The following is a 16551-nucleotide window of genomic DNA, read 5'->3' as shown; positions in this document are numbered from 1 at the left end:
AATTTACTTACGTTCTTTTTGACATCACAGTTAAACGCCTTGGCAAAAATATTGTTAAGTATGCTGCGGATTAATTATGTTTGATGCATAGGGTGCCGTAACAGTGGCGTAGCCAGCCGAAAATTTTTGGGGGGGGCAAAAAGTTGGAATGTTTTGTTTAGCCCTTAGCATTGTGTCAACTGCCGTAACGAACACAAGTAACAATGCTAGCAAACCGTTTCGAGCAGCAACTGACTGAGTGTTAACGCAATACTAAAAAAACAGTCAATGAGCAAAAACTGTCTGAAAGTAGTAAAAGTACATGTACAGTAAAACATTTTATGTATAGTAAATGTTTTATTAACTACATCGTTTGTGACGTAACAATGCATGACAAATGAAGGTGTGGCATGCCTGTGATCAAATGTTGTGGTACTGCTCATAAATGCTACAAAACAAATTATTAAGAGTAAAATATTTATAATTTTTTTTGGGGGGTATGGCCCCTCAGCCCCCCTGGCTACGCCTATGTGCCGTAAGCCACAAAGTTTTATGAAACAATGTTTTTCGGAATTACAATAACATGGGACGTATTGTTGATCGCGAATTCCCGACCAACGCGTCATTACTTACAAAACGGTTCTAGCGCGGCCAATTTTTTTTTGCAACGATATGTTCCAAACATATTGGAAGAACATGTTGTTGCCGCCTGTGAAGCTTGCACAAGAATTCTTGATCTTGTTCCGCCTCCCTTTGTGGTCCGTGCTTTGTGTTTGACATGGTTTTCTTCGTGGAGGCCTATAAATGCTGATACAGCCAAACTTACATAGGTTGTGTAAGAACACTATAGCTCCGATAAAAAGGTGACTAGAATAGGTTGCGCAAATCTAAGTTACGGTTATAAAGATTAAGCTTTAAGCTGAGTTGGCGGTAGAATTGTATGCCGTTTGTTTTAAGTTTGGTGCGTCCTATAAAATACACCATATTGTAGATTAATTCGTGTGATGTAGTTGTCATTAAAGATTCAAAGGTCGTGCCACAGTAAAATGGAGACATGTTTAACGTTTTCTGCGGTTTGATTTAGAATTCTACCATAAATTTTTAGTTTTTAAGTTTTATAACTAAAATTATGGCTAACAGTATAGAACAGTTTGATTGTTCGACAAGATATATAAAAAAAATTGATGGTTTAGCCAACTAAGGTAAATAAAAGTCCCAAAATAAGCACCAGATGAATGTTTTTTTATATTTAGGCTTAGTAAGGCAGTAACCCTTGTTAAATGCCCTTAAAAAAATATAATATAACGGTTGTTCATTGCATTTTAACCTGGGAAATAGCATTGACTGTATAGAACAATTCCAAAATCCCTGAAAAAATCTGGTTTGAATGAATTTAAGCAAGCGAGCGATACGACCACAGATGGATTAAAAACAACCAATCACTATAAATGAAAAATAATTAATAAACGTACAGAACTTAGTAAACCGAAAAAAATGATTCTATTTAAACAATATACTAATGATGCTTTTAACAGCGAAATATATTTATGATAGTATAACATCTAAACAAACTGATTTTCAGTTCACTTAGTTCTGTACTTAGTTCAATCTTTATCATTGATGTGCAACACGAATCGTTTGTTTTTACCATTCGGATTCAGGAAGATTTTGTTATTCGAAAGAAAATTCCGATAGAACTTTAAATAATCCAAGTAATCCAAGTAAATCAATCCAACTTGATTTTTACACTGATGATGGCATGAGTTATTGCTGAAACGTCTGTAAATTGCGAAATGTCGCTTTTATCAAATATTATGGCTTTTAAAGAATCCGCTTTTAAAATATTAAAATAAACACTATTTCTCTTTGTTAATTGTTCCATTTGTGTCATTCTAATTTAGGAATTTAGGTGGAACAGTTGAAAGGCATGTTGTGTCATTTTTCCTAATTTAAATGTTTTTCACAGTAAAACAATTTTTTAAATACTTTTCAGTAAAGTAGCTAAAATGCTGAAGCTGGTGTCACTTTTGTGCGTTTGCATGCTAATAAACGCTGTGACGGGGTCAAGCTTTTCCGACCCTAAAGAATGCTGGCGGTAAGTTGGACTAAGACCTAGATGTTTCTTTGAATGGTTATTTCATACTTCAAAACAAATCCTGGGTAAAAATGTATTTAAAAGGTCTTATACGGACTTATATTTCACGGCGTTTTTCTTTCGTACACTTGTTATCCGAACATCGTGACAAATGTGTAAGAAAGAAAACTTTACAAAAATTTATTTCTCTACACATCTTAAAAAATTGCTTACTTTCATTAGAACCGAAAATAGAAAGTATTTCTCTCACATTAATGTCTTTTAATTAAACTTTCGCATTAGGTTTTTACTTTTTTATGTTTTAATTGTGGATTGTGTAACAGGTTATTGAAACTGGCTTGTGCGTACGACAATACGTTTGGCGGCCCATGTGCAATCCTAAAAATGCGTTGTAGACATGTAAGTATTTTCTTCTTGTGTTTACCCTATTATCAGAATACAAATGGTGGAAAACAAACGATTCTGGTTGCGCATTAATGATAAAGATTAAACTAAGTACAGAACTTAGTAGGTCTAAAGCGAAGAACACTTTGTTTAGTTATTTTATACGATGAATTGATTTCGTTCCCAAAAGCTTTATCAGTTTTTAACAACATAACACAATATAAATCAAAATGTACGCAAATAAAAACTTAAACTGACTGTTTTGGGCAAGTCGTGCATTACGCAAGCCGCAACTGCTGCAACTAAATAAGGTAAAATGACGTAACAACGGATAACACAGATAAAAATGTGCCGTGACGTGAAATAAAGCATAAGGCAAAAATAATACAGAAAACTAAACCAAACAAAATAAAACACCAAGTCAAACACTATTTGGTGCAAGTTAAAATATTTTTTTGGGGTTACTTAATGGTTTTATGTAGTGGTGGGATTTACTTTTTTTGTCAACCAGTTTTATCACAAAAGTAATATATTTCAGCCGGTTCTGTTACAAAAGTCTTCCGGTATATAATTCAAGTAGTGGCAAGAACAGGATGCAACTCCAGGTTCCAGCGATTGGTTCGAACCTGGATCCAATCACTGCTAGTGCCAACAGCGACACTAAAAACTAAGCAGTCGTCTTATAACTTGTACTTAGGGCGCAACAATTAAATTTCCAGACGAAAAATCATAGAAGGAAATTACTACAATTGTAAAGATTAACACAATGTATGACTGTCACGTGTGAACCTTGACCAAAAAAACAAAAAAAAACTCGTGAGCTTCTTAGATCCCAAAAATCAATGTACCGGTATGGAATAAGATGCAAAAATCCTTTGACAATAATAATAAAAGTTTTGGCGACTTAACCGTTAAAAAGGCGCCAGTCGATACCATATTTGTAATTTTTTCCTTTCTGGCAGAATACCTTAACCATGACCCGTGAAGCATTCTTAACGCTACTTCTTCATCAAGTCACATTTAGATTCAACTTTATGGCTGGGTTTATTTTTCGTTGGCGCTGAAATTAAAAAACACAAAGTAAACTATGACAAAAAACAAACTGATGCGCGATACGACCGGGAGTAGCGATGGGTTCAAGTGAACTTCCAGTCACCTGTACGGTAAAGGTAAAATCAAATTAAATTAGGGCAAAACTTTTGATTTTCTACTTTGACGTGATGCACGGTTGTGCGAAAAAATAGAAACAACACAATATGTCTAACAGCGCCACCTGATCACCCTATTTAAAATTAGATTAATCCAGCCATTCACCAAGACACGGTTCTCTTCATTCTTTTAAATACCTACCCGGGGAAAATCCGTTTCATTTTATTTAAATTTATTGTGTTATTTTAACATTGTTTTGTATAGTGTTTGTTTTGTAAATCTTGATCAGTGATTTCCAAACTGTGTGCCTCGAGAGATTGCCAAGTGTGCCGAAAAACTTTTTGTAACTTTGGAAAATTTATAGTATTTGTATTACAAATAGGCATACACTCAAGTTTTTTAGACTTAAATGCGCATTATACCCATTACAAATCAATAATATTGAGACGTTCACATATATTTTGCCGTGTATGAAGGGAGATTGTTAATTACTATTGTTATTCTTTTAAAGTGTGCCCGCGGAATATTTAGGATTTTTTAAGGATGCCGCGAGCTAAAAAAGTTTGTGAATCACTGATTTAGATGGTAAGCAAGCACAGGCTGGCATCCTTGAAGTCAGAATAAAATAAAAACGTATTTCTTTCTACCTAGGGTCGAGAGAGTCGGGTCCCCTTTAACAAGAAATGAAGGTAAACCACGCAGAAAGGAATAAATTGATGATGCAAACCATCTATAATATCACTGAATATATTTTTTTGCTAATTCGTGCAACTTAATAAAATTGTTTAATCCTTTGCTGTTGAGCCCTTGTGTTTGCAAGAAGGTGTGTATAGTTCCTTAAGACAATGATTCCCAAACTATTTTTTCTTGCGTCGTCTTTGAAAAGCTCCTGATGCTTGCAACGCAACAAGGATCGAAGTTCACCTAATTTCATTAAAATTAAACACCAAAGCCAATAAAGTTTGGAGCACAATGTTCGGAGGTTGTAGGAAGGCGTAGTAAGAATATAAAAGCGAAAAAGGTAGCCCACAGTTTAGTTTTGATACAGAATCATTGTGCGATACCATTGAAACATTAAAACGACGCACCAGGGCATCGCAAGCACGGTTTGAGAACCTCTGACTTAAGAGAATAAAACTTAAGATTTAAAAACCTGAGTAACCAGGTTCAGCCTTTGTCAAAGAAATATATATTTCGCCTATACTGGCATCGTCAGTTCCTACAAGTAAAGTAAAATACATGTACAAAGAAAAGTAATATTAAAACGAAAATTTGTCTGGTTTTACTTGTTTTTTTAAACTTTGAGTTTTATTGTTAATATACGCGTCAGCGGAACAGTGATCGACAAGCAGAAACCTGCTGCCAACGGTTTTGAATTCCGTAAAGATGCGCCATTTTATTTATCTCCTGAATAAATTACATCTCAATTTTATGTTGCTTGTGGCTACCTTCTATATAGGTTTATAACATTTTCAGCCTCTCGCTGAGTTTAAGAACGACACGTCACGTGCTTGCACTGCCCCCTGGGCACAACGGACGCTTCTATTCTACATTGTTTTCGAAATAAATTTAAAGCTAATCTTAAGCATAAACGATCGTTTATTTTGTGCCTTGCCAACTCAACCGCATTATTCAGCATTTAAAAAGCGAAATACAACCCTCAGGAGCGTATTGACTGACGGTGGAAGTTAGGCGTATAGAATTAATACCAAAGAACAAACAGAAATAGGTATCATTTTGTGAACGTTTCGAGTGAATCACTAGTGAATGGCTGGAGGTCATAGTTTCTATCGAATGTCAATTTATTATTTTGTAGTGGATTTAACATTCATTATACAAAAGGTTGCTTTGGGACTAAAGCTTTAATATAAGAAATAAATTCTATTATCGGTTATGATACGATAATATCGGACATTACTAAAAAAATTCTATACAAAAAAGATTGGGGATTTTAAAAATTACAGGTTATAGTCTGGCGGCTACTTTGAGTGTGACGCAACAAATGGAAATTTGGAAGGGTGCCAGTTACGTCATAGCTTAAAAATAATTTAAACTTGGCAATTTAAAGAAATGTATTTTAGATGAGTAAACTGTTGCTTCCAGTCACTGTTCCAATTGTAAAATTGTTTTTTTTTCGGCAAATTTCCTTAAAGTACCAGCGTTTCGATCACCTATTTTATTTGGGCAATCTTCTTCAGAGCATTATATTATGTTTTTCAATATATTTAAATAGAAAAAAAAATTGCAAAACATTACATCAATTTTGCTAAAGGCTGTTCTGAAATATGTTTATTGTTTTCGCCAGCATTGGTTGGTTAGTTTATTGCATGATGAAGTTTTCAAATGAGAGAATTACTGATAAATTAATTGCAAAGAAGATTTTGTTGAAGTGAAGTTTTCAGCACGCTCCGTCTGAAGCCAATGTGATCTCGCCATTTCCATGAAGAACCCTGGACATAAAAAATATTTATTTAAGTTTATTTGTGACAAAAAGTCATAATCCAATAACTGGACTTAATAACTCAATCTAATCTTGAAAATGCATAACTTATTATCAAATCGTGCAAGAAAAAATCACTCTTTAGTAAATTAAAAAAAAAACTTTATAAGTTACTATAAATATTTCATTGCATAAAATGCGTTTTTCTGCTTTTTTCCGCATTTGAATAACTTAGAAATATTAAATAGTCCCACTCTAGTAAAATAAGCCGACTCAGTAGACTTCGTAGTCGGAATTCACAGTTCTGGTTTAGAAACCGCGCGTTAATAAATCTACAATTCATGAATAAAAAATAAGTTTAAAAAACAGGGTGAAACCACGATCAGACATTTTTGAAAGAAATATATACTTCCTATACTGGCACCGCCAGTCCCTTATTTAACTAGAAACGATTAGAAACTATCATCAACAATAAACAGAGTCGAAGAGTCTGCAATGGTTTTCAGTGTACTATGATATGCAAGCCGTAATCGTTGGTCAAAAAGCAGCTTCAGAAGGGCTAGATCTCAGCGGTTTAACACACATATATGTGTGTATATAAACTGTTGCTATCAAGCATAGTCATATAAATCTAAAAAACATCTATTCTGGTAATTGTAATTCAAATATGCGTGTGTATCTTTTATTGTACCCTTTTATAGAATTCACAAATACTTACGAGTGGCAGCTAGCTGCTCCACGAACGCAGTCGTTTCCATATGTGACGCCGTCGCTTCCGCAAACAGGTGCGTATATCATGAAGCAGATGCTGCGGAAATGGCAATTTTATTACTTTAAACTGGCTGTAGGGTCAGGGTTGGCGATTAAGAATGTCATATATATAAACTGTTACTACCTGGCATAGTAATATTAACCAAAAACAGCTCATCTGCTTATTGTACCAAATAAAAGATGAACTGATTTTTGATTAATTTAAATGTCAGATACTTGACATTTTATTCTGACACCAATTCCCGATGTTTTGGACAAAAAGTATCATTCGATACCTAATGACGTCATTACCATGTTCAAGCAAGGAAAATAAATGGAATTGCAACGTTTGAAAATTATTTCACTAGGTTATTGGGTCAAAATTTGCTTAGCGTTAAGAAGTTCAGTTACCTCCAGTTGATAAACTAACGTTGATTTATAAATACGCTGCCTTTTAATTTCTACATTTAGTTTACAAAACATCAAAAAGCTAATATTCGTGTTAATTTATTATCGGATCGGCACCGATATCATTCTAGTATCGGACGAGTAACGATATTATCGGACGAGTAACGATATTATTATCGGGTATCGTCTGCGGCCCGATATTACCGGACAACCCAGTTACTGCGACTTATAAGGGACAATAGACCGCAGTTGTACACACTATAGTGTATGATTAGTTAGATTCAACAAATGGTAAAAAGTTCCGAACTTACGATGCGCACTCTGAGTGAAAATCGCCGCCCCTGGCAACCGACGTCATCATCACCATGGCAACCAACAGAACAAGCAAAAGTTTCGACATTTTTTTTTTACTTCAGTAGATTTTGTAACCTAAAAACAAAATGTATTAGACTGGTTTTCTCTGGAAGATTACAAGAAGCTGACTTGAACGTTAAAACAAGAAAAACTAAATATATCACAAGGTAGCATGTAAATAAAACTAGGTTGTTTATTAAAGCGATTCTGAACCGGCTTGGACAACTAGATTTATTTAAACATTTTGAAATAAATTAGAAATAAATTAAAGCATTTCAGTTTTTCGATTTAGGTCAGAATTAGAATTGGATCATTCTAGTGTTTTCAAATCAAATTAGAATTAAAACTACCGATTCTTGAAAACCAAAATTCAAACTAGAATTTTGTTTAATTATCCACAATTATAAGAATGTGAATAGTAAATATTAATATGCTAATAGTTATATGTTTTAGCATAGCCTATGCTTTTCAGATTGTAAATTTCATTTACAAGTCGTTCTGACCAAAGAGTATCAATTCAACTCTTTATTTTGACTGAACAAAGTAGCAATTAGGCAAAAATCCGAATTGGCTAACAACTAGAATTGAAACAAGTAAAACGGCTCAACCTTTTTACTGCCGCGTCAGAAAGCTACCCTTTATAACGTCACACGAAACATTATGACGTGTTTGTGCAGCGAAAAAAATGGTTTTTATTTTGTTGTTTTTTAGGTTACGGTATTTTCATTGCGGCCTTCCACTTTTCGTTTTGTCTTGTAATACCAGAGGATAAACTATATATAATCGTACAGTTTTTTAATCGTCAAATGTTCTAAAAAAAGTCCCAATATTAGATTTTTTCTATAAATAAGGCGCAAACTATAATAGACCTCATTTTCATGGTGCTTTACAAGTAGAAAGAAAATGCTGTAACTAAGATGTACATAAACAAACTGAACTTGCATTAAATAAAATAAATCGTGCCAATCTCATTTAACCGCGTTTGAACTATTCCACTCGTTTAATTCAACAGCAGCAAAAACAATGAATCCAGCTCTTAAATTAAATATTTCACCTCTTAAATAGTAATAAACTTACTGACATAACAAACTGGACCTCTATAGTGATATCTGACTACGGAGGTTAGATTTATACGCGGCCTGAACATGTTAATGCTATCGCTTACATGGAATTCCTACAAGGGTGCTTTGATGGACGGGTGAGCTGTTTTGATCATATTTATGGCCACAATATGCAGCCTGCTCCATCCCAGTTTGTTTAGGCCTTTCTTGCGGTAATGATGTATATTTTCCAACCTGAACTCTATACACTTTTTAGAGTTGGGCATTTTAACCAGTGGTAAAACTATAGAAAAAACTTTTTTTTAGAAAGCGATGACAAATTTTCAAAGACGCTGTCGGAAAGTTGTGTCATAATGGGATGTCTAAAACAAAACCTGAGAAAATCTGAGGTTATCGTTCAATGTAGTGCACAAATAGGCAACCAAAATTCTAGTTTAAATGCATTTATGGAGTTGGATAACCTTGTGACTTGCCTTCCAAATTTTAATAATGATATGGAATAAAAATTAATAGTCACAACGTCTTACATATTCGTGAAGAATTTGTGCCACTTTTCAATCTAACATATATTTTAATTTAATAAGGTCGATAAGGTCCGAACATATGTAGAACTGCATGTATGTTTAAGTGGCATGTAAACCGGTTATAGTAAGTTGTTCTTCTACAAACTTAACCAAGGACAGGCGGCCACTGTTTACGAGGTTAAGCTTGACGTTTTGTGGTTCGTCAGATTCGAGAGATCTTGTTTTACCGCAGCTTACAAGATTCGGCAAACACAATTTGTTGCGAGATAAGCAATGTTGTAAACAAGTCATTTTGAAATGACCCTAGTTCCAGTCAAGTCATTTGCAAAATAACTTAACTTCCCGTTTGTAAAATACCTTGAGTCCAAGTCCAGTAATTTGTAAAATAACTCAAGTCTAAGTCAAACTATTTGTAAAATAACTCAAGTCTAAGTCAAGTAATTTATAAAATAACTTAATTCCCAGTCGAGTAATTTGTAAAATAACTCAAGTCGTAGTCGAGTAATTTCTAAAAGTCTTAAGTTCAAGTCAAGTCCTTCGTAAATGACTTAAGACCAAGTCAACTCATTTGTAAAATAAACTAAGTCCAAGTCAATAGATTCGTAAAATAACTCAAGAAAACAGCAATTGATTGTCGTTTGGTGATAAGTAACAGTTAGTAAATTGCGTCCAACAAAAAAGTTTGAGAATCACTAATTCAACTAAAGCAAAAGTCGCGACTTATGGCAACAAAATATTCTAAAAGGGTCAACGTCCTTCTTAAGTCTTATTATGGCTAAATTCCGTCTTGAATTGTAACCTTTACTAGCAAGGCTGGGGAACCTATACAGAGCACTGCGAGGTGAATAAACTGCGGGCTTTCGAACCAAGATACTTTTCAAACTTGAATTTACAGCGGCGCCGATATTTCATCAAACGCCGAACCAAGCTGTTACTTTCAAGAGAATTTTTAACAGTCGTCTGGCTTTGATCCAATAAAACCAGCCGAAATGAAACTTCAATGCTATCTATTGACTTATGATATATCAGTAGATTCACTTGGGGGTCGTAAACTTTGAAACTCGCGTGAGAAATGAGCGCAAGGAAGTTATAGGTTATTAAACAACTTTTGAATCGGGCAAATGGAAAGTTAACAATTCATATGTCGACATTTAGGCTTTGAAGTCATTTAGAGCATGTTGTTATAAAAAGCTGGAGTACATTGACATCTATAAAATGCATTTGTAATAGGACCTACATGTCAATGGCTTCTTACCCTTTTTTAATACCTTTGATTTGTTGCAAAACGTGTAACCTAATGGAAATATAAAAAAAGAAGTAATGAATTTATCCTTATGAATGCTGAACGAAGCCATACCAGTTTAATCTTTATTTATCGGTTGAAAACGACATTTTGCGTGGGTAGACTCAATCTTTGAACAGTTTCGGAAACACTGATTGTGAAACATATATATTTTTTAGTTGTTTGGGTGATATTATCATTTTCTATCATTTTCTAAAAAAAACATCTTGCGGTTATTCAGAACAGTACTTGTTTTTTATTTTGTGTTGTAATGTAGTGTATTAAGTAGTACTTCCTTTAAATAATGGGCCATGCTAAATTACACATTTTTCATATTAAAGCTTTTGTACAGCGGTTTGTCATATGGTTTAAGCAACGAAACAAGCCAAGAAAAAGCAAAGGCAGTGGTAAAACAAATCCGGAACTGTCTGGTGCACTCTCCCAGATGCTGCCGCTACGCTGTAAAAATGTTCTTTTCTCACCAGGCCACCCCGCCATCTCCTGTCAGAAAATTGAAACCGGTACAAATTTCGAAACAAACTGTGTTTTCACGGAACGAAATTGGGAACAATCCTAGGAGCATAATGTAATTTCCGATATCATTTGAAATGCATTGAATAAACTAAAACTAAGTTTTCAGTTGCATATTAGCGCACGCCATCCAACGATAGCCATTCCTTATACAGGTTACCTGTTTTAGAAGTCCTGCTGTTATGTAGCTTTATGATGTCATCACTGGCAAAAAAAAATGTTTTTTAAATTTTATGCGAGTTAGGAAATGTTTCGTCGGTAAGAAAATTATTCTGCTCTCTGACTAAAAGGCGGAACAATGTAGGCTGCCCAGTTTAAGAGTTACTAAGGCACATTTTTCACACAATCTAGGTTCGTCTGCAAAATATATACCTATTTCTGCAATATATTAATGGTAAAATTTGATAAACTTAGTGCAACAATGGGCGTGAATAATATGTGAATATTTACCAGGTAAACAAATAAGAAATGGATGACGTTCTAAACACGAGGAAGTCCATAATGTTATCCTTGAGTGTTTGCCTAACGTTAGAAAAAAGAGAAGTGCTTACGGCATATATTGCCAATGGTTTTGGATTCCATAAAGATACACCCTTCTATATCATCTGTAATATATATAGACAAATACATAAGCTAAAACACTTTAGAACGTAGGGAATCTTGCGCAGACAATAAAATGTAAAAAAATGATTTTGTTACTTAGATGATGTTTAGACTGTTTATATAAACAGGAAGAAAACATAAGATTTCAGACATTATGCTCTATTTATAATAATCAACCTTTTTTATATTTCCATTAGATTAACATGTTTAGCGACAAATCAACTGCGTCAAAAGGATTGCGAAGCCATTGACATGTAGGTCCCATTACAAATGCATTTTATAGATGTCAATGTACTCCAACTTTTTATAACAACATGCTTTATATTACTTCAAAGCCTAAATGTCGACATATGAATTGTTAACTTTCCATTTGCCCGGTTCAAAAGTTGTTTAATAACCTATAACTGCCTTGCGCTCATTTCTCACGCGAGTTTCAAAGTTTACGACCCCCAAGTAAATCTACTGATATATCATAAGTCAATAGATAGCATCGACGTTTTATTTCGGCTGGTTTTATTGGATCAAAGCCAGACAACTGTTAAAGATTCTCTTGAAAGTAACAGCTTGGTTCGGCGTTTGATGAAATATCGGCGCCGCTGTAAATTCAAGTTTGAAAGGATTTTCTTTTAAATTCCTGGTTCGCCAACCCCGTTGCGGTTTTGTTTAAGTTAACAGCTTTGCTGATTGTGCGATGTCATCACGTGCAAGATTCCTATAAATACAAGCTGTCCAAGTGGTTTGGAGGCATAAGTTTAAGTAAATTACGGCAGTATTGTAATACCTTAAGTCAATGACTAGACTTGACGTTAGACTTTTGGGCAAAATGATTTGACTTGTGGTTGGCTTGTTCTAATTATGACATGACTGGGACTTGATTGGTTATTTATTCGAAAAGACTGATTTGGACTTCAAATATTTTACGAATGACTTGAATGGAATTAATGGCGATTAGCTTAAAATGAAGTTTTGGGTGAATTTTGTAAGGGCTAATGCCTACTATAACCAACCTTTTTTTTTAGAATGTATAGTTCTAATGCCATTTGATGCTGTAGTAAAAAATTGTTAAATGTAACACGGCCAGCATTTTAGTTATATAAGTTAAATATCTAATTGATTTCCAGTAGGCTATGCATAAGGGCCGAAATATAGTTTCTATTTTACCTTTTGAAGGGTTAAGCATCGATGTTTTTGGTTTGTATCCTTTATATCCGCTTAAGCTTTTATTTATTTCAGCCGCACACTTACTTTTAGTTCAATTTTTCCCTCCAAATCTAATGAAATTCAACAGCTAAACTAAAGCATTTTAAACTTTTAGTTTTGTATTCTTTCCTGAGAATTTTTGTTAAAAATATAAAAAATAGTTTAAACCGCCCCGGATTGGCAAGCTTGTAAAACACGTTTTACTTTTTTCAGAATTGTTTCAACTTTGTTTGTTCACAACGTAAAAAAATGTCGATTTCTGTCGCTATCCTGTGTGTTGCTATGGCAATGGTTGGCGTGGTAAACGGCGATACCTGCTCAAGGTTTTTGTTTATTTTTTACACCTTTGTATCAAAAGTACGGCATAAAATTAAGCTGGTTAAATAAAAATTGTAGATTTCTGCATATTTTTGAAAATATGAGGTAAAAGGTTGAATTTTTTTTTCTTTTGAAAACCTATAAACTCTGCCAAAAAAATAAAAAAAATGTTAGATCCGTAAAGCCTTTTTGATGGATAAATTTTAGTAAATATAATAATGAAAAAAACTTAAACCTAAAAAGCATTATTTTTTCTGTCTCTAAAAAAGATGACTGAAACCTTCAATACAAACCTGAAATCTAAATATATTTCCGGCGCTGGTCTAGAATCTTACCACAGCGCACATTATATTGGTTAGGGTGGGGGTTAGCGTTTTGAGTTAAAAGTAATATTATTAATTAATGAATATAACAATAATTGACCCACCCACACCCAAACGCTAACTCGCACCCTAGCCCAAATATTCTAGACCAGCGCCATATTTCATTTTAAAGCCTTTTTTAGATTTTTATGGATATGTTTGTTTCATTTGCAGAAATTGCCCAGACAACCTGAAACCAGTTTGTGCGAGCAACGGAAAAACCTACACCAACCTTTGTCATCTGAAACACGAAAGTTGCCTTGCGTAAGTACGAGGGCTGGGGTCGATGGTTGGAAATCCAATATCGAACTATAAGAGTTTATCTAACTTTTATAGGTCGTGAGTTCGAACCTCACTGCAGGCTAGTTGTTGCTCTAGCCTGCTTGCATCATTGATCGACAGATTCGGTGAGTCTGCAATGGCTTTTCGTGTACATTGAGCCCGGGCTGGGTTAAATTGCTTGGCGGGCCAAATGTGGCCCTTTTTTAAGGCCGGTCCGCGACAAAATTTCAGTTTTAAACCGGTCCGCATTGCAAAAAAAGGTTGCCTGACCCTGCTTTATGTGACTAAAGGACACTATATTTCACGAGCAACTTATGAAACAAATTTTGTGACCAAATTACAAAATCTGAAGTGTAGTCTTTCACCTTGCTCGATTTCTTTAAGAATTGGAACTAATTTTGTTCGTTCTTCTGCGCATTTGTGCCAGTCTAGGGCTTATCCGGGGGACATGGGAGAAAGGTTTGCCATTTTACCATATTTTAAGCAGAAACCTCTTCATCTATAAACATCTAACATAAACTTTTGTTGTTTTAGCGTGCAGAACTCCAGTGAGCCGTTTTATAAAGTCAGCAAAGGCTACTGTCCTTGCGAAGAGTAAGTATCGCCTTAATTATTTCATAGTATGGAACATGTCCGATTATATCGGGTTGAAGCCGGTACCCGATACTAATTGTAGTATCGGTACTCGTCCGATACTAGGGTGGTATCGGTACTCGTCCGATACTAAGGTGGTATCGGTACTCGTCCGATACTAGGGTGGTATCGGTATTCGTCCGATACTAAGGTGGTATCGGTACTCGTCCGATACTAAGGTGGTATCGGTACTCGTCCGATACTAGGGTGGTATCGGTACTCGTCCGATACTAAGGTGGTATCGGTACTCGTCCGATACTAAGGTGGTATCGGTACTCGTCCGATACTAGGGTGGTGCCGACGCCAAATTAATTGTGGTTTAAGGCAGATATCTCATGTTTAAATTGTAAAGAGACTTTATGGACACCCTGTATATGACGATCGAAAATAGACAACTTAAGTAAATCTTCTAGGCAGTCAAGATAAAACGGAATGATTTATATTTAAACGAGCCAAAGGCGCTGATAAATAATTGGACGAATTACATTATTTCATCTTCTTCCTAAAACATCTTAAGCCAAAGTCCTGAACATACCACCCCCTTTGAAATAGCGGATCAGAGAACATTGAGGGATTTTAATAGCTGTTCGAAATAATGAAACCTGAAAATTGTGCTTTGGATTAAAAACTACCCTTAAAACGCAAGTAAAATCCTACGGGAACATCGCGTCACACCGGTTGCGGAGCACTGGTTTAGATTCATGTTTTCCGATACAACGCAGTGATTTCTATTTTAAAAGGTAATTTTTTGAAAACGTTATTGGTTAGAAACTTTTGGGGTAACTAATTTTTTAATCCCGATGTAAATTTTGGCCCAATACCGTCGAGAGATTTACCTTTGAACTATTCAATTTCATGTATATTTGCCATAGTTATGACGTCATTTGGTATCGAATCGCGATAATTTTTCTGGAATATCGAGTATCGGAATAAAAGTTATCGGACATTTTAGTCGCGACTCAGCAACCTGCAACCTTAGCCTAAGTATGTCTGTTTGCCTAAAACTTTTCAAATGCACGTACCTGCCTTAATACTTAAATATGTGTTTTACACATTGGCTCATGTCGGTAAGTCGTATTAAGTATGGGCACTTGAGCATTTGCATGCAGCTTACACACGTACGTATTTACTTTTTTGGTTCTTGAAATTTCGAGTTTGGTTTACTAAAAATTGTAAATTTGTAAGGACCTGTATAAAAGGGGTCAAAAGGTAAAAAATAACCTCCCTGAAACGTAAAAAACACACAAATAAATCTAACTATCCTTTTCACCAAAACAATGACAATTTTAAGTGCTGGACTATAAAAATAATGAAGAAGAATGTTAACCTAAAAGTATTATTTATCTTGTCAAAAAGTTAATTGATGTCCTCAATGCAAGCTTACAGAGTAAAGAATATTTTCTTCTGATCTTTTTCTAGTCTTGCCTTGCTTGCATCTTAATCCTAATCACTTATTGTGTTGGGTTTTTCCAAAGGCGGGCGCTGTCCAATAGAGAATGCGTACCTTCAGATTATTTATATGCAACGATAGCCTATTTTAATCTAGGTTTACCTGCAAAAATTTATACCCAATAGGCCCACATAGCCCAATTGAAGTTACTCTGTACATAAAACAAAAATACAACGGAGAAAACAAAAATGTGGCGCTAAGAGCTTCATGAAACTCGCTCAAATGCCACGGTTTAGTGAGCTGTAAGAAAAGCTGAGCCATTTTCACTTTGCTCACCGTGTTCTCCAATTTTCCATTTACTCACCAAGTTTTCCTAATTTTGCAGGCTGTGTCCGTTCAGCTACTTCCCCGTTTGTGGCACCGATGGGCAAACATACAGCAACGATTGTGCCTTAAGAGTCGCCAATTGCCAAACGTAAGTTAAACATTTGCCTATATAGCCCTCATGGAGTCTGTTGGTAATTTGGAAAACTCAAAAAAATATTTTTTTTCCATATATATGTATGTAGTTTATTTATTAGACGAGTTGATGACCTTTTTTCCTTTTTTTTTTTTTTATTATACGCCTTTCGTATTAAAATCGTTATACTAACTAATATAGTTTATAAGCAAACTTTTTGTCAAATTAACAAACTTAAATGACTTGAATTTTTAAGTTACAAAAGTTTAAATTTTCAAACACAAAGCATTGTGATGGTCTCAGTTTTAGACTGAAGAAACCCTCTGAAACAAATGTGGTTTAAGAT

This window comes from Ascidiella aspersa, chromosome 3, assembly GCF_963924565.1.
Source record: "Ascidiella aspersa chromosome 3, kaAscAspe10.2, whole genome shotgun sequence".
In the NCBI taxonomy this organism is placed as follows: Eukaryota; Metazoa; Chordata; class Ascidiacea; order Phlebobranchia; family Ascidiidae; genus Ascidiella; species Ascidiella aspersa.
Note: the sequence above shows the minus strand (reverse complement) of the source record.